We start from the raw sequence: 17,552 nt of genomic DNA on the forward strand, positions 1-17,552 counted from the left end.
AGAGGATTCAGTAGACCATCAGGAGGGCGATTGACAGGCTTACTTTGGGCACATGTGGGGCAGGCCAACACAAACTGTCTAAGATCTGCGGCCATAGTAGGCCAGCAGAAGCGCTGTTGGATGGCAGACAACGTTCTCCGAATACCTGGATGGCAGACTAACCTGGATGCGTGACCCCACTCAAGGACCTCAGAGCGCAGCGCAGCCGGCACCGGCAACCTGCCCGCCGGGCACTCTCCCGGCACCTGCACCCCTCGACCGGCCTCTTCAACTCGCTGCTCGATACCCCATGAAAGAGCCCCGACCACCACCCCCTCAGGAAGGATGGTCTCGGCCGCAAACTCCCTCCCCGGAGCACCGAACAGGCGAGAGAGGGCATCGGGTTTTGGTGTTCTTAGATCCCGGCCGGTACGAGAGGGTGAAGTTGAATCTGGCAAAGAAGAGCGCCCAGCGGGCCTGACGCGAGCTCAGCCTCTTGGCCGAACGGATGTCACTGGGCGACAGCTTCAATCTTAGCGGGATCAGGCTTGATCCCCTCCCTAGAAATAATGTGGCCAAGGAACGTAACTGACTCCGCGTGGAATTCGCACTTCTCCGCCTTGACAAACAACTGGTTTTCTAGCAACCGCTGGAGAACCCGTCTGACATGCTGGGTGTGTGATTGGAGAGAAGAGGAGAAAATCAAGATATCATCCAAATACACGAAGACAAATTGATTAATCATGTCACCCAGCACGCTGTTGACGAGTCCCTGGAAAACGGCTGGAGCATTGGTAAGACCAAACGGAAGAACCAAGTACTCGTAGTGTCCCGAAGGGGTGTTAAACGCCGTCTTCCACTCATCCCCCTCCCGAATGCGCACCAAGTGGTATGCGTTGCGCAGGTCTAACTTGGTGAAGACCCGAGCTCCCTGCAATAATTCAAAAGCAGAAGACATTAAAGGTAGGGGGTACCTGTTCTTAATAGTAATGTCATTCAAACCTCTGTAATCAATACAGGGGCGCAGGGAGCCGTCCTTCTTCTGAACAAAGAAAAACCTGCACCAGCGGGAGAGGAGGAATGGCGGATGAGTCCAGCCTGAAGTGACTCATGTATATACTTGTCCATGGCCTCTCTCTCAGGACCCGAAAGGGAATATAAATGACCCTTAGGCGGAGAAGAGACCGGGAGAAGATCAATGGCACAGTCGTAGGGGCGATGCGGAGGTAGCGAGGTGGCCCGGGCCCTACTGAAGACCGCCCGAAGATCATGGTACTCCGCCGGAACACCAGTCAGGTCAGAGGGATCCTCCTGAGGAACACAAGACACAGAGACAGGAGGAAAAGCAGCACCCAAACACGACACGTGACAAGACTGAACAGAGACAGGAGGAAAAGCAGCACCCAAACACGACACGTGACAAGACTGACTCCAGGATAAAACTGAATTACTGACCCAGTCAATGTGTGGATTGTGCTTATGTAACCACGGGTGTCCCAGAATTAAGGGAGCCTTAGGGGAATCAATAATAAACAGTTCAATCAGCTCACAATGGCTGCCAGCAATATGAAGGTTTATCTTGGGTGTGACATGGGTGATGGTGGTAAGGGGACGGCCAAGGAATAAGCGGTATTCTCCAACGTTGAGCAGAAGCAGCATCGAGGAAGTTCCCCTCAGCCCCTGAATCCACAAGGGCGAGTCCAGCGTGAGAACGACTCTGGAAAGAGAGTTGGAACGGCAGCTGAGTGCGTGCTGCAGGAGAGCTTGAACTGAGAACCGTGCCCACCAGGACTCTCCGCCTCACTGGTGGGCCCTGGCTTTTAAACGGGCACTGAAGGGCGAAGTGGCCTCCCTTGCCGCAGTATAGACACGCCCCCGACGACAGACGCTCCTGCTTCTGTTGTGGTGTAAGCCGTAGAGCGGAAGTTTGCCGTTGTTTGCGGCGGCGGCTGAGACGGCCCTCAATACGGAGTGCGAGATTAATTAGATTATCCAATTCCCGCGGGAGCTCTATGGCCGCGAGTTCATCAGCAATGGCAAAGTCCAACCCCTCAAGAAAACGAGCGCGCAGCGCGCTCTCATTCCAGCCACACGCCGCAGCTAAAGTCTGGAACTGGATCGCATAATCAGAGACAGTGACAGAGCTCCTCCCCTGTGACAGTCGCGATAACTGGGCCGCCGCCTCGTCACCCTGAGCTGAGCGATCGAACAATTTGGCCATCTCTTGACTAAAATCCGCGAAGGTGGCACAACAGGGAGCCCGCGATCTCCACACGGCAATTCCCCATTCGCGGGCACGGCCAGAAAGAAGTGTAAGGACGTAAGCAACTTTGGCCTCTTCATTTGCGTAACGCCGGGGTTGCAGAGAAAACACCAGCAAGCATTGGGAGAGAAACGCTTGACAGGCATTAGGATCGCCATCGTAGACCGGCGGATTGTTGGCATGGGGTTCGGAATCGTGGGACATACCGGTGTGAGGAACGGACCCCCGGCTCGTTGCCTCTCGCTGAAGGCCATCCACCCGTGTGAGGAGTTCGGAGACTCGGGCACTAAGAGCGTCCACATCCTGCGCGGTGGTGTAGAGCTGGGTGGCATGCTGCCCTAACAAAACTCCCTGCTGTACGAGAGCCTAGCGAAGTGGATCAGATCCCGCTGAATCCATAATCTGGTCAGACTGTTCTGTCAGGAGAAACAGGCTGGATTCAGATGCGGGTTTACAAAGAGCTTTATTTAAGCAGAGGAGGCAGAGCAGATGAGTAAAGTTCCACAGTCTCGCTCGTAGTGAGAGGATGAGAAGTCGAAGCAGATGAGTAACGTTCCACAGTTTCGCTCGTAGTGAGAGGATGAGAAGTCGAAGCAGATGAGTAACGTTCCACAGTTTAGTAGGTATGACCGCCGAGACCGGAGGGTTGACAGCTGGAAGCTTCTAGGAGCTCTGCGCTTGTAAGAACAGAGGGGCAGAGAAAAAAGCTAAACACACTGGAGCCTGAGGACAAGACACAACAAGGTGAGTACCAAGATCAGCTAGAAGATCGGAGCTATAGGAATGAGTAACAACAGTCTGACAATAGACAGAGAAACACAGGGAATAATAAAGGGAAAAAATTAGAAGAACATAGAGAACAGGTGGCGAGCAATTAAGGTTAACAACGGGGAAACAAGGAAGGCGGGGAAAACTCAAACAGGCAGACGCGGTGAGCTGTCAAACCATCCAACACACACACACACCCACACACACACACACACCAAAAAAGGCAGGTGATTAGGCCCGAGACCCGACAGTGTCCCCACAAACCAGATGTGTGTGTGTGTGTGTGTGGTTCATCTACCCCCTTGTTGTGTAGTAATACATCAATGATTGACATGAGCAAAATTTACAGTGTCTCCATGAGCATAACAGCTTTTTAAATGATAAATTATGCTAAATGATTTTTTGAAAATATCAAAATGCAGAATGATTACTGTGATGGATAGGTTTAGGGGTTGATACAGTATTAAAATCATTATGTCTACTGAAAGCCTCCATAAAACATGGAATGTACAGACATTTTTGGGTGCACATAATCCCTTATGATTTGTTATGATCACAATCCCTTATGATGATCCCCTGTTAAAATAATTTTTTTCCCTTTACTTATTTTGACATCGCAGGTTCCTCATTACAATCGACTGATAACTTTTTCTTACATGACAAACTCTTTTTATTAATTTCATTTAAAAGAAGAGAATAAGATACTTTTACACAGATGATTGTGTGTGTGTGTGTGGTGTTAAAAGAAGAGAATAAGATACTTTTACACAGATGATTGTGTGTGTGTGTGTGTGTGTGTGTGAGAGAGAGAGAGAGTGTTGGGGGGAGAGAGTGTGCTTTGGTCTCTTAAATTTTTTTAATCTTTTACTTATTTTGATATTATTTGCTCATCATTAGAATCTTCTTTTTCTCACATCCCGTAGAGAGAGAGGGGGAGAGACCATAACACACCCTGTGACAGAATCTGGCCGGATGCCCGCATGTGGTCAACAGATAGTGCCAGATGTGAGAGTTAAAAATGCACCTCAGGACATCATTTATGACCTGTCACTGTTCAAAACTGATCAGTCTTCACATTGATCCCTGGGTTGCAATTATGCTAAAGCCATATGACATATTAACATCAGTAGATTATTAATAGGTCAAAGGTGAATGTGAAGCAGGGGTCCTGAGGTGAAACAGGTCAGAGGTCGTCATTAATAAAAAACAACTTGACATTTGGTGGTCCCCTATTTACTACTCACCTGTTTTACACACTTCTTGTTGAAACACATTATGGTGTCTGAGTAGGCTTCAATGTCATTATCAGAAGCAGTCTGGAACATCTCCCAGTCCAGTGGCACCTGCAGGTGTACGGCTGTATGCACTGTGCGTACTATGAGTGCTTCAGCTGACCTGACCTGTCCGTCTGCACTGCACATATTTCAGCAGTTATGATATGTGTCTCGTATTTCTGTCTATAACTAGCCATGCCACTAACTATGGATTAATCATTATTTTGAGTCATATGAATCATATGAAGCGTTCCTCCGTCAGTAAAACAAACAGTACTGAGACACTTAAGAACACATATAACAAACAGCGCTGGATGAAGTAGATTCAACTCTATACGCAGTAAAACACTTTTCTAGAGTGCTAACACAAATACACACTGGGTAGTTTGCCAGATATGTTTTGTCAGTGTTAGCATTACAGCTTCATTTTCAGCACCTCCGTAAAACCAGACCTGAAGGGAATTATTATATTTTGCATCAAACTGTTTGAAAAACCACTGATCTGTGGACAACGCATTCTGTCTCTCTCACACACAAGACATTTACACGCAAGCGACTAAAATAAAAAACACGCTCTTTCTCTTCCTCTCTATCTCTTTAATAACTGCATAGCAATGCCTACAAATAACTGAAACAGAAGGCTACTTATTGAGAGGCTAACTTTGAGAAAACTAAGCTGTGACATGAATAAGAGGTCATTCACACCGAGAGTAGGCTATTTTAAGTTTCTTTATTTTTCAATCATGAATATCCACTTCATCAGCATTGTTGTTGTTTAATATCTGTGAGCATGCTGATGGATGTATTTTATCATTTTGTTGATTTTTGCTGTTTTCATGCCGTTTTTAATAGGTTTAAAATGCGTGACACGCTCTGCTTGGTGTTGCTGTCATTGATCATTTGTTCCTCAAGACTTAAAGACATTTGTAATATTTACATACTCAAGATATTGAATTGAACATTTAAGTGCTGTTTTTGAACATTCTGTCTCTCTATTCTAATTTATACACTTATTTGACTTTGTTTAGCTGCATGTGGTAACAAAGAGAACATTCTTGGAAGCTTATTCTATCTATATTGGTTAGCTCATTTCCATTGTCTTATATTTCAGGCTGCCATGATGGCTGAGGAGCTGAAGAAGGAGCAGGACACCAGTGCTCACCTGGAGAGGATGAAGAAGAACATGGAGGTGACTGTCAAAGACCTGCAGCACCGTCTGGATGAGGCTGAGAGTCTGGCCATGAAGGGTGGAAAGAAACAGCTCCAGAAACTGGAGTCCAGGGTAAATTACAGACTAAATACAGACTTAGATGAACTAATCATGGCAGAGATATGACAGGTGTCATAACTCTCTAGTGAAGGTGTATGAGTTGGAGAGAATGTTTTTTTTGTTTTGTTGATTGGATGGTTGTGGATTAGAGCTTGCAGAAGAGATGTGTCTTTAAACACATCACATGACCCCCCCCCCCCCCCCCCCCCCACAATTATCTCTCAATAACAGCCTGAATTATTTGAAGCATGAAGTCAGCAAAATTGGCAACAACACTTAAAGATCACCAATGCAATTGCTGCAAAGGTATTGGCTGTACATTGTGCAACTGAACCATATCGCTACTCTAATGTCCAGTTTTAGTGAGTCAGTGTCCTCTGTAGTATCAGTCTCCTGCTCTGAGCTGATGGGACTGAACCTGCTGTGCTTTCCTGCTGTGCTCTCCCACACCTGAGTGAACTACACTGCACTATCAAATAAAATCATTTACTGCCACTTTCCACTCGTCCCTTCACCTTGGATCAGTCATTATCAAGGCATTTTCAACCACAGCAACAGAACGAATGCTGACTGGATGTTTTGGCACTATTCTCTGAAATCCCTCCAGACTATTGTCTGATCTGCAACTTTCATAGCCTACCAAAACATTTTTTTAGTTGATTGTATTCTGACTTGACTATTTTACTTGCATAAAGACAGTCTTTCACAATTGTAGTCTAAAAATACTTCCCTACATCCTGGATCAACAATCCAAAAATTACATTCAAGACAAGTAATTGATTTTGTGGTGCGACGCTTCATATTTGACTTCATGCACTTAGGACAGATGTGGTGTGATTACAAACCATACAATATTCATGTAGAAATGCATCTGGAAATGTAACTCACCATGCTCAGAAGCATTTGGTCCAAAGATGAATAAGTACTACACATGTTGACTGTTGTCTGTAAATTTATATTTAAATCGAGCAAAATTCTCGAAAAGCAGACTTATGACTGCAACACAAAGTCAGTTAATAACAATCTACAACAGTAGTATACTCCAGCAGCTAATAAATGTTAACATATAAACATAAATCTAGAGAGTCTAGAGCAAGTCATAAACATTGTTTAATACTTTATATTTATTCATTTATTTCAAGGTTACAGTAAATTGAAAAAGCAGTGTACTTACTGAGAAATCTTACAGTAATGTCAAGATAGGTCAGATAAGTCTTCACTGTGGCCTCGATGAGTAACCTAAACTTCATAATTCAAACATGAGGTCTCACTGTGCTATATTTATGATTTGTCCATATATGAACATGCTGTTTATAACTTTGAGACTCATTATATGACCATGAAATAAGATTCGTATGTGCAGTGATCACTGAGGGTTTAATTGCCCAATAAAAATCTGCCAGAGAGGATTTTTATTTTTATTTTTTTTTCATTTAGAAGGACTGGTACAGTCCATCTGTGGTAATTCATCTAGGTTTTTAATGTCCTGCTTGACAAACTTCTCAAACTGGTCAAGAGGAAAATGTTTGCTCACGTTCCTGTGATTGAACTAGATTTTACACACAGTAAGCTCTTTGTGATTTTGTAAAAAAAAAATAAAAAATATGTCAAGGTCAAGATCAAGTTTATTTATTATGTGTCCAAAAGTTGACATTATATGCGAGCACTGTAACTTGACTGAATTTGCAGTTGAAGAGGAAATAATATAGATGCTAAATGTCCAAAAACAAATGTTGGAACTTGCTGAACACAGGAATGTATCTGGTAAAACAGAGGTAAGAATGTAAAATTACATCATGTGATTTAGAAATATCAATCGTTATGTGACAGATAGTTGCTCAAACATAAGTTGTATATTACCTTTTATCAAAAGTACAAACTTATAGTCATCACATTGTTTCCGTCTTGCTGTCACCTCTAAAATAAAAGAGCAGTGACAGCTGACTGCTTCTTCACATCTGAGACAAGTTCCTCCTCTTTGCCAAGATTAAAATAAGAAGCAACATTGAAATAAGACCTCAGTGAAATCAAATGAAATATTGTAAACAAACACATGGACTCAGCAAGAAGGCCTACGTTAAAAAGAAGAGACACAACATAAGAAAACATGGACTGTAAAACTTCTATACCATATAAGTGTATTGTCCAAACGTCTATGATTAATATGTTATTGCTTTAAAATTAAAAACTTATCAACATAATGAATTTTTGACTGATTTTTGAAAGTAGTTTTGACTGCTTTTATTGTCCTCATTTGTAAGTCACTTTGGATAAAAGCTTCTGCTAAATGACTAAATGTAAATGAATTTAAGTACAGAAAGGGTGTTCAGTTGATGTAAACCATGAGAATAATTAAAATATGACATGCTCCAGCAAACCAAAAAACAAATGAAGGGCAAATGAAGGACAACATGTTGCTATTTTTCCACCAGGACTGAGATGCATCATCATAAACCATGTAGAATAACATGACCAAATCCAGCCGGACAGTTCAGCTGAGTCTTCAGTAAAGATACTATATAAATGACAGCCTCTGATTGCACAGTTACCCATCAAAACTCGGTTACCCATCATCTATCTATCTATCTATCTATCTATCTATCTACTATCTATCTATCTATCTATCTATCTATCTATCTATCTATCTATCTATCTATCCTATCTGTCTGTCTATCCTTCTGTCTAAAAGGGGGGGAAAGAGCAAAGAAGCTTTCTTGTTGCCTTCAGGAGAAGAGAAGGGCGCCACGGGAAATCAAGCAGTTAAGGAAGGACTTAGGATTAGTCAGGAGACTGGTGGAAGTTCTGGGAAAGGACGGAAGAGCCCTTGCTCCCCCCCCCTCCCCTGGTGATTACTTACCAAAGACCTCCAGAGTTCTCAGGCCCAGTCCCCTCCTGTCAAGAGACGAAAATCGAAGTTTTAGATTCCCCTTTTTCCCCTTTCCTAGATTACCTTTTTAAATAATTTAAATAAAGTTGTTTTAAATTCCCTTAACTCATCTTGTGTGTCTGGTCCTTGGGGTGATCTTGGGACCTCCTCGAGGTGGAAGTCGGGAAGGGGCGTGACTCGCAACACCTGTGGTCCGCTCCGACCTGTGACAAAAGCGCCACTCAGCGGTCAAAAGCTGCAAATGCACTTAGAAGTAACGTAGAAGTAACGTTTTGGATGTCTACCTACTGTACATTATGTAATCAATTTATTTTATTCTTGTCATTATGTAATCAATTAGAATTTTATTCATGTCATTATGTAACCATTTTTGAATTGTATTCTTGTCATTGTGTATCCTATTTTTTAATTTTATTTTTGTCATTGTGTATTCAAGTTTTGAAAATTATTCTTGTCATTATTTCTTTATTATTTTTAAATAAAAACCCGAAATGCCATGCTTGTACTTGTTACTCTTTTGTAGAGGTTCGAAACGTCGACATGTCCGAGCTCATGAAAAAGGTCTATTACCCTCCAGCAAACCCCGGCTCTTTAGAAGGTAAAAAACGGTTAAAAGATGCGGTGTTAAAGGATACAGGAGTCTGTCTGAGTGATAAGCAGGTCTCAGACTGGTTGGCTGGGGAGGATGCGTACACATTACACAGAACAGCGCCTATAAACTACAAACGTAATAAAGTCGTGGTGTATGGTATGGAACGTTAAAAAGTCGAATGTGGAGATTTTTATCAGCCACAAATTGACAGAGATACATAGATGTTTTGCAAGATATTATGCAAGAGTACAACTCCAGTTACCATAGAAGTATTAAGATGAGAGACCGACGGACGTCGGCAAAGAAAATGAAGGTACCGTATTTCAAAACTTGTACGGCAGTATGAAGAAGAACAAACATGTACTATTTAAATATAAAGTAGGGGATGTGGTCAGGATTTCTAAAGTGTGAGGACCGTTCGCCAAGGGTTATAAACAGAACTACACCGATGAATTTTTCACTATCTCAGTGTGTATCCCTCGTGACCCCCCCCCCCCCCCCCCCCGGTATATAGACTCTCTGATTATGATGGAGACGTTATCGATGGTGAGTTTTATGAAGAAGAGTTACAAAAAATAATTGTGAGCAAAAACAAAGCGTTTAAGGTGGAAAGATTTTAGGGGAGAAAAAATAGGGACGAGCTACATTAGTTTTAGTGAAATGGCTAGGATCGCTTTCGAAATTTAATAGCTATATAGACAAAAAAACATTGGTGGACTTACAAAAGCCTTTACCGAAAGAGATCATTTGAGTAAAGGTCTACCATGGATGATCGTGGTTTCTACGTCACGTTGCCGTGCAATGCGTCTTTGTCGTTTTATCCTGAAAATCGTATATCTAGTTATACGACTAGGTTGGCGAAAACTATAGACCTGAAAGGAGAGTGGCAAGTAGGCCTCATTGAAATTGAATATCCTAGAAACTGGTACACCTTTCAGGACGACGAGGGGTATTTCAACCTACACACTGACCCCCCCCCCCCCCCCCCATTACATGCTTATAAACCCGGCGAAGCTGTATTTAAAGAGATATCAGGGCTTTACATATCGAGGAAGTTCCACATAAACGGAGGGTACTATGAGAACGTTCGTGCCATGGTCCGTAAGATAAACAGTTAATAAACAAAGTTCAAATGGTTGCAAAACCTAATGTTTGGATAAGCTTCTACGAGAAACTCGCTGCTATTTTAGGTACGAAACCTGATGAAGCTTTAGGACGTTTGGCCTACCATGAAAACGGCTATTTTACAAAGAGTGTTATTACAAACGCACCTCATTAGGCCGATATCAACGTGGGATTCTATACGATGTACGTTTATACCAACATTATCGAATACCAGTCAGTGGGTGATTCGTACATACCCCTTTTAAGATGCGTACATATAACCGGGGAAAAGAACGATATCGTCAGTGTTAGATACGACAAGCCCCATTACGCATCGGTCAACAAGTCTCATATCACGGACATCACCGTAGAATTAAAGGATGACCAAAACCGCGAAATACCATTCTCTTATCGAAAAGTCATCGTAAAACTACACTTTAGGCCCGCAAAACAAACTGGGTTTAAAAAAAATGGCTCTTTACAACACCCAAGGGATGAATGTCGCTGATTACATTGACTATTATCGAAACCAAGCCAGGGGCAGACTACCCATATATGCCGGCGGGGCTGTTATGTACGGAGCCCGCCTAGGAGGGCTTTTCAGAGGCTTGTTTAGGATGGCAGTGCCGTTGTTATAAAAGGGGTTCAACATAGCTAAACCTCACTTAAAAGCGGCTGATCACCATCAAAAACTTTTTAACATCCAATGCCCCCGTTGTGTTATATTCTACCAAAAGGGTTCAGGATTTTACATCAGGTGTATGCTGAATGCATTGTTTTTTTTTTATATATCACCTAGCCAGGGGACGAGACTATAACTATGTCATGAATTTGTACAGCAACGATTATATTAAAAATGATAAAATGGTGTCGCTCTTTGTGAAAAGACTAAGATCTAATGCTTGTAATGAAAAAATGTTTCCGTGTATTCAGTGTGTGCAAACGTGTAATGCTTCTATGTCGCATGGTTGAATTATCCATTGTATGTGATTTATTATAAATAAAAACACCTAAAAACCGTCTTCTGTTTTACCGTCTTTTATTTAAAAAAATAAGTAAATTTAAACAGTAGGTATAAATAGCATTTTCACAGAGACATACATTTAAAGAAAATACGTTGTTAAAATTCTAGCCATTGTCTTCGATCGAGAGATGGTGATTTGAACACGGGTTCATCCAACCGCGGAGCCGTAGTATGTGAAATTCTTTTTTTGACTGACTTTTTTGAAGGTCGTGCAGGCTTGGGAGTGTGAGAGATCACTACAGGCTTGGTTTTTAAAGAACTAATCATACGTCTAACATGATGATTAGGTACTTTAGAAAATGGGATGTTTAATTCAGCAAACGATTGTAGAAACTCCGACCATCCTAGAGGTCTTCTGTCGTCCCTGACCTGGTGCGGAGCTGTAACATTTTTTAACAAATCGAGCATGTGAGAGCCAGGTATGGGTTTACCTTAAAACACAAATTCACCCAACTCATTCCAAGTACAGAGTCCTTTAGCTTTAGACATTTTGTCTAATATGTATTGACTGTTTTTTACACTTCTCGACGGAATGTTCTTAAGAACTTTGGCCACAACATCTTCCGATCCCTCATTAACTCGGGTTCTAGTATTGATGAGTGTCTTTATGATTGGAGTCAGGATTTGGTAACGAGAGCGTTAAAACAGAGCTCTCACGATTGCCTTGTTTAACGATCGTCAAAAACCTTGTTAGGATGCTTGAGGAAAGTTTGGCTTTTTCACTTTGATCCAAATCGGTCCTGAGTAAAATATTTCTTATGGACGTATCCAAATCGTGATCTACGACCTGTTGAATGTTCTCGCGAGTGGTTCCGGATTCAACATCTCCAGCTGGTTCTTGGGGACGAGATACATCTTCTCGGCATATTCCATGTTCAACCCTGTCTAGACGATATTAAACTGGAAATAAAGGGTACAGCAACGCTTAGGAGCAGTAAAAGAAAACCTCCGTTCTGGTTAAAAACTTTTTTCTTGGCGGTTATACTGATTTTCTTATTGGCAAGAAATTTAATTTCCGATTTTCTTCTTTTAAGTTTTTGGTACTGCTGTCGGCTGATAGGAATTGTACCGTAAAGGATGTTTAGTGCTACTTCGCAGAGTGCTAAAATGAGCTCGTCGGACGATGAATGTAAAATAAGACAACGCTGTTTAGGAGTAGCTTTATGTAGCATCTTTAGCAGAGGTAAATGCTTACAAAGCTTGGCAGACATGATGAATGATCAGATTCTTCTTTTTTTCTGGAGGTAGACCACTTGGCGATCGGAAAGCAATCCCGTTCTGAGCCGATATTGTTCCGGTGTTTTTGCTTTATAGTCTATCATAAGGTAATGTAAGGCTGACTCGTAGCATCTTGATAACACTCCATAAAGTATTTTGCATTGGTCAGATACATCTGCTTCGCTAATACCATCACCTGATTAGCGTCCCGTGGATTTTTAAACAAAATTAAATAATTTGTGTTCAAGCTGATGGTTCAACTTGATTTACCTTGAGCGAATAAATTTTGCACTATAAAAATAGCGCTAAGATTACGGTGATGTACAAACTGTGTGAAAACTTTTTCAACCTGACCATTTCCGCTAGCTTCGCTCATCATATCGTCCAAAATCAGAAGATTAGCTTTGTTAGGTGGTAATAAATGATCATCATTCAGAGACGTTGGTATTCCTTCAACAAATTTAACGTCGTACAATTTAAGCAGGTCATCATACAGAGGCAGTTGTAAATATAAACAATGTTTTCAATTTTTTTAGAAATCATATTTAGACCATTTTCCATCAGTCGTTTTACAAAATAGGTCTTCCCGCTATTGGATGGACCACTGATCATGCATGAGAACGGATGGATGAGTCTAAAGTCAAACTCAGAAGCGTCCCGAATGTAAAATATTTCAGGGTATCGGTTTTACCAAAAACGATACTGGTGAATTCTTCAGGGTCTTTCACAAGGATGGTTTGTGCTAAATCCTCTCTCATAGAGAATCTCCCCCATAAACTATAAAGCAATAGCTTATTTATAGGCCTCTGAGCGGGGTTGTGACTGATCTTTTCGGGGTCTAGTTGAATTCCCTTCTTTTCATAATATTCGTTGATGTAAGATGCTTTGTCAGCATCCGTGATCATGTTGGATGGATAGCCGGATGCTTGCTGTTTCTAACGCAAAAACTTTTTTACGTAATCGCAAAACAGTGTATCCGTCCTTTGCGGGAAATGCCAAACCTCATCGACCTTGGCCACAACGTAGCCCCTCTCGATTGCTTTTAAAAGTTCTATACTGTCCCAACACCCCGAGAGAGCCCTCTCCTCATCCGTGTGGTTACAGCTTGATGTCTGGTTTTCAGTACATGGTAGCCTTGATAAGCCCGTAATAATTTTCGGTTCAAAATTGTTATAAATGATTTCAGGGTGACCGATTGGATAGCTTTTCCTAGCTTGACAGAAAGGGTATAAGCTGGTAAAATCGACGTAACTTATTTTCTCCCCTTCGGTCGTTTTGTGATAGAGTTTGTAAGCATTCGTGCGCCCTCCAAAAAGGGCATCTCGAGGCTTCAGCCTCTCGGGAGCCGAATAAGTACTCAATAACGCCATCACCAAGGGCTCAGTCTGTTTCATTTTATTCCATTCACACTCCCACAGGGTCTCTATTTTCAAGCCTTATGCGCTTTGCAGAATCTCAACCTTGTTGTCAAACCTTCTTCTGAGAACACCAAAAGGCACGCCTGACAAGGGGTGGGTATTATGGGGTTCAAAGTGGCATTCGTGCCCATGGAATAAACAACCATTGAATTCTAGCCCATACCTCACCCCTTCCTGTTCATAGTTACCATCTAACGTTGGGTTCGCCATCTGAAAAGAAAAGTAGTTGAAAATTGAAAATAAATAATAAGAAAATTGTGACAAAAACTGATTTAATGTAATATCTATTACTGCTTTTAAAGATTTATAGTTATAACAACCAATTTTCTTTGTTAAATATTAAAAGTATGAAAAAGAATCTTATTTAAATAAATATGAAAAGAACACCTTGAAATATCTCAGGTCCGGTATCAACATTGGATCTGTCAAGCTCTGACGTTCTATCTGTATAGAATAAACAGAGGTTAAAAACATTGTAAATACTTTAAAGACACAAGAGGTTGCCAGAGGAGCCTACGGATAAGTTTAACCCTCTGGAGTCGATACGTGTTTTGGGGTATTTTCTCCTGATGACCCCGAAAAGAACATAAATTACTTTCAGTTTTGATCGTACAGATAAGAGCAATACATCAATCGAATCTGTAAAGGGTCTACTTTTTTGTATACAGACATAATAACAACAAAACTTTGTGCACTTATAAAATAAAGATAACAAACAAGGAGTGCTGTCTGCGCTGATCTTCATTTACAAACGCATCATTAAAATGAACTGTAACTTAGTGAATACTCAACACAGAGACATGAGAGAGATATCTAAAGAAAGCCCGACTTGTCTACTTTTAAACTAAACAAGTGCTGCTGAAAACAAATATTCTGTGATAAAGTAATCCATATGAAAACAACGCGATGTCCGTTTTTCACGTCTCCCTTCATTATCTTCTAATGCGACCACACCCCCGCGCTGAAAGCGCTTTTGAGATTTTAATGTTTCACTGAAGCGCGCGGCTTGAATACGCCCACACAACAGAAGATAATGCAGCGAGACTGTTCTTCAAGTTGTTTTTATTTTACTGTTTGCTTCGCGATGAGAGGAATAAGACATAATTCACACCCAAAAAAAAGATGTGATGTGGTTGAGGATTTGAGATTTGGATTTCCTCAGAAAAAAATAATGAAGCACTTTATTCAGCAGAGATCATACACATGAGTAAGTCTCTTTTTATTTATTTATATATTTGTACTAGTTTTATAATATTTTACTAGTTAGACTTTTTCCAAAGACTTTTTCCAAACTATAATTCCTGACTAAATGTATAATCAGGTGAAATATTATGAAGTTTCAATAACAATATACACTACTATACCATTCAAAAGCTTGATGTAAATAATATAAATATACCAATACATGTAACTGAAACAAATGTAACAAACAATGCTGTTCTTTCAATTTATCCCCCCTAAAAAACCTGAAAAAAATATTCTCAGCTCTTTTCAACATTAATAATAATAATAATGATAATAATACCAATAAATGTCTTTTTGTAGAAAATAATATTGTTAAAAGGATTTCTGAAGGATTGTGTGACTGGAGTAATGATGCAAAAAATTCAGTTTGAAAGTCAGCTTTGATTGTTCCCAATAAACTGTTTAACTGCACTCACAAGTGAATATTAAATTACGTTGTGGGATAATTAAATATATTCTAAATAAACTACAAACATAAAATTATATACATTTATTTTGTCCTCACGTTCTTTCTTGTAACTCATCCCTCTCAGTGACACAGTTGACTGAATGGCTCATTATGCAGCTCATTATGCAGGCCTTTGTCTTCTCAGGTGTGAATTCATGATAGTTGACGCCTACTCGCATATGACTTTTACCAACAAAAAGTGTCTTAGAAAATTTAAATCAATATATTGTTTTCTGTAAGTGAGTAAACAAGATGATTTTCACATCATTTAGAAAGAAAAATTCTAGGCTACGAGCTCCAGTTCTCAAAAGTCCCGGGAACCAATGTTCTGTATGTGTTTTATTGCCTTATTCAAGTGATTTAACATTTTTAGTTTTTCACTAACCACGCATACAAATTTTTTTTCTCAAAAACACAATCATGTACATACATGCTGCTCACATATTATTATAGCCCAGTTTGTGCTGATTACAGTGAGATTATACTTTAGCCATTTGGATATTTATAAGAAACTGAAAAAATCACAAATGTCAGGGCATGACAAAACTTCTCCAGGCCCCAAAAATACCCTTAGACTCCAGAGGGTTAAAAAAAAAGAAAAGAAAAAAATGCAATGAAAAGACTGTACCACAAGAGGTCGCCAGAGGAGCCTACGGATGAGTTTAAAAAAAAAAAAAGCAATGACAAGACTGTACCACAAGAGGTCGCCAGAGGAGCCTACGGATAAGTTTAAAAAAATGACAAGACTGTACCACAAGAGGGCACCAGAGTAGCCTACGGTTAAGTTAAAAAAAAAAAAAAAGCAATGACAATACTGTACCACAAGAAGTCGCCAGAGTAGCCTAAGGATAAGTTAAAAAAATAAATCAAAAGAAAATAAAAATAAATAAATAAATAAAATAAAACTTACTATTGTGTGATTCCTCTCGCGGTGCTGGACTGACTGTAGCGATCACTCTTTTCTTTCTCAAGGGGCTGTGTGCTGGATTTCTGGTATTGATAGCGTTGCTTGGACCAGCTTGGACATTGCATTCACAGTCGTCCTGGGTCAGGTCCACAAAATTGGGCTGGGTTATTAGCTGTAGCAAATCTAGAAAAAAAAAAAAAAATTATTGCTGGCGTAATTATTTATGACCTCACCGTACACAACTCAGTATTTAGCTGTAGGAACCACAAACAAACGGGATAGTCAGAAGAAATTATATTTTTAAAACATTTACCATTTTGTGAGACTTGCTCCTCAATCATCTGCACATCGTCTAGACAAAATAAAGACAAAATAATTTCTGTTGTAATTATTTTAGGACTTAGCATCCACAAAGCAGTAATTAGCTGTAGCTTAGCAACAGCAAACAAAGCGGGTACCACGTGGACTCACACTCACAAATGGGGTAGAAAAGCAAAAAAAAAAAAACATTTACCATTTTGCGAGGCAATTTCCCAGATGAGTCGCGCATCTGCTAGAAATAAAGACAAAATAATTTTCTGTTGTACTTAACGTATTTAAAGCAGAGACAGTTTATAAAGTAAATAAACGCCCCCAGCTGTAGTTAGGTAGTGGCGCACGTGTGGCAATGCTCTGTGCAAAATGATGTACAAAAGTCAAAAGAAGTTTAATTTGAAAAGTATAAAACATTTTACTTTACCATTTTGTGAGACTTGCTCCTCAATTAGTTGTACATCCTCTATAAATAAACACAAGATAATTTTCTGATGTAGACATTTAAAATGTTCAATGGATAAATAGCATTACTACGGCAGAATAATACAGTCAACATGTGGCATCGCGTTAAGTTTTTAAATTATAAAAACAATTACTTGACCATCTTGTCCGTCGATCAGTTGGGCTGCCACTACAAATAAAATCAATTAAATGAAAATCATTTTCTGTTGTAAAATTAACCATGTATAAACACTGACTAAGAATTAGAGACTTACACTTATTATCTGGCTAAAAGCGTTTTTCTCTGTGTATCCTATAAGATTAAATCTATTAAAATAGAGAGCAATTGAAAAACGGCTAATCACCTATTTAATCCTGGAAATTAAAAGCATAGTATTG

This window comes from Cyprinus carpio, chromosome A21, assembly GCF_018340385.1.
Source record: "Cyprinus carpio isolate SPL01 chromosome A21, ASM1834038v1, whole genome shotgun sequence".
Classification (NCBI taxonomy): domain Eukaryota; kingdom Metazoa; phylum Chordata; class Actinopteri; order Cypriniformes; family Cyprinidae; genus Cyprinus; species Cyprinus carpio.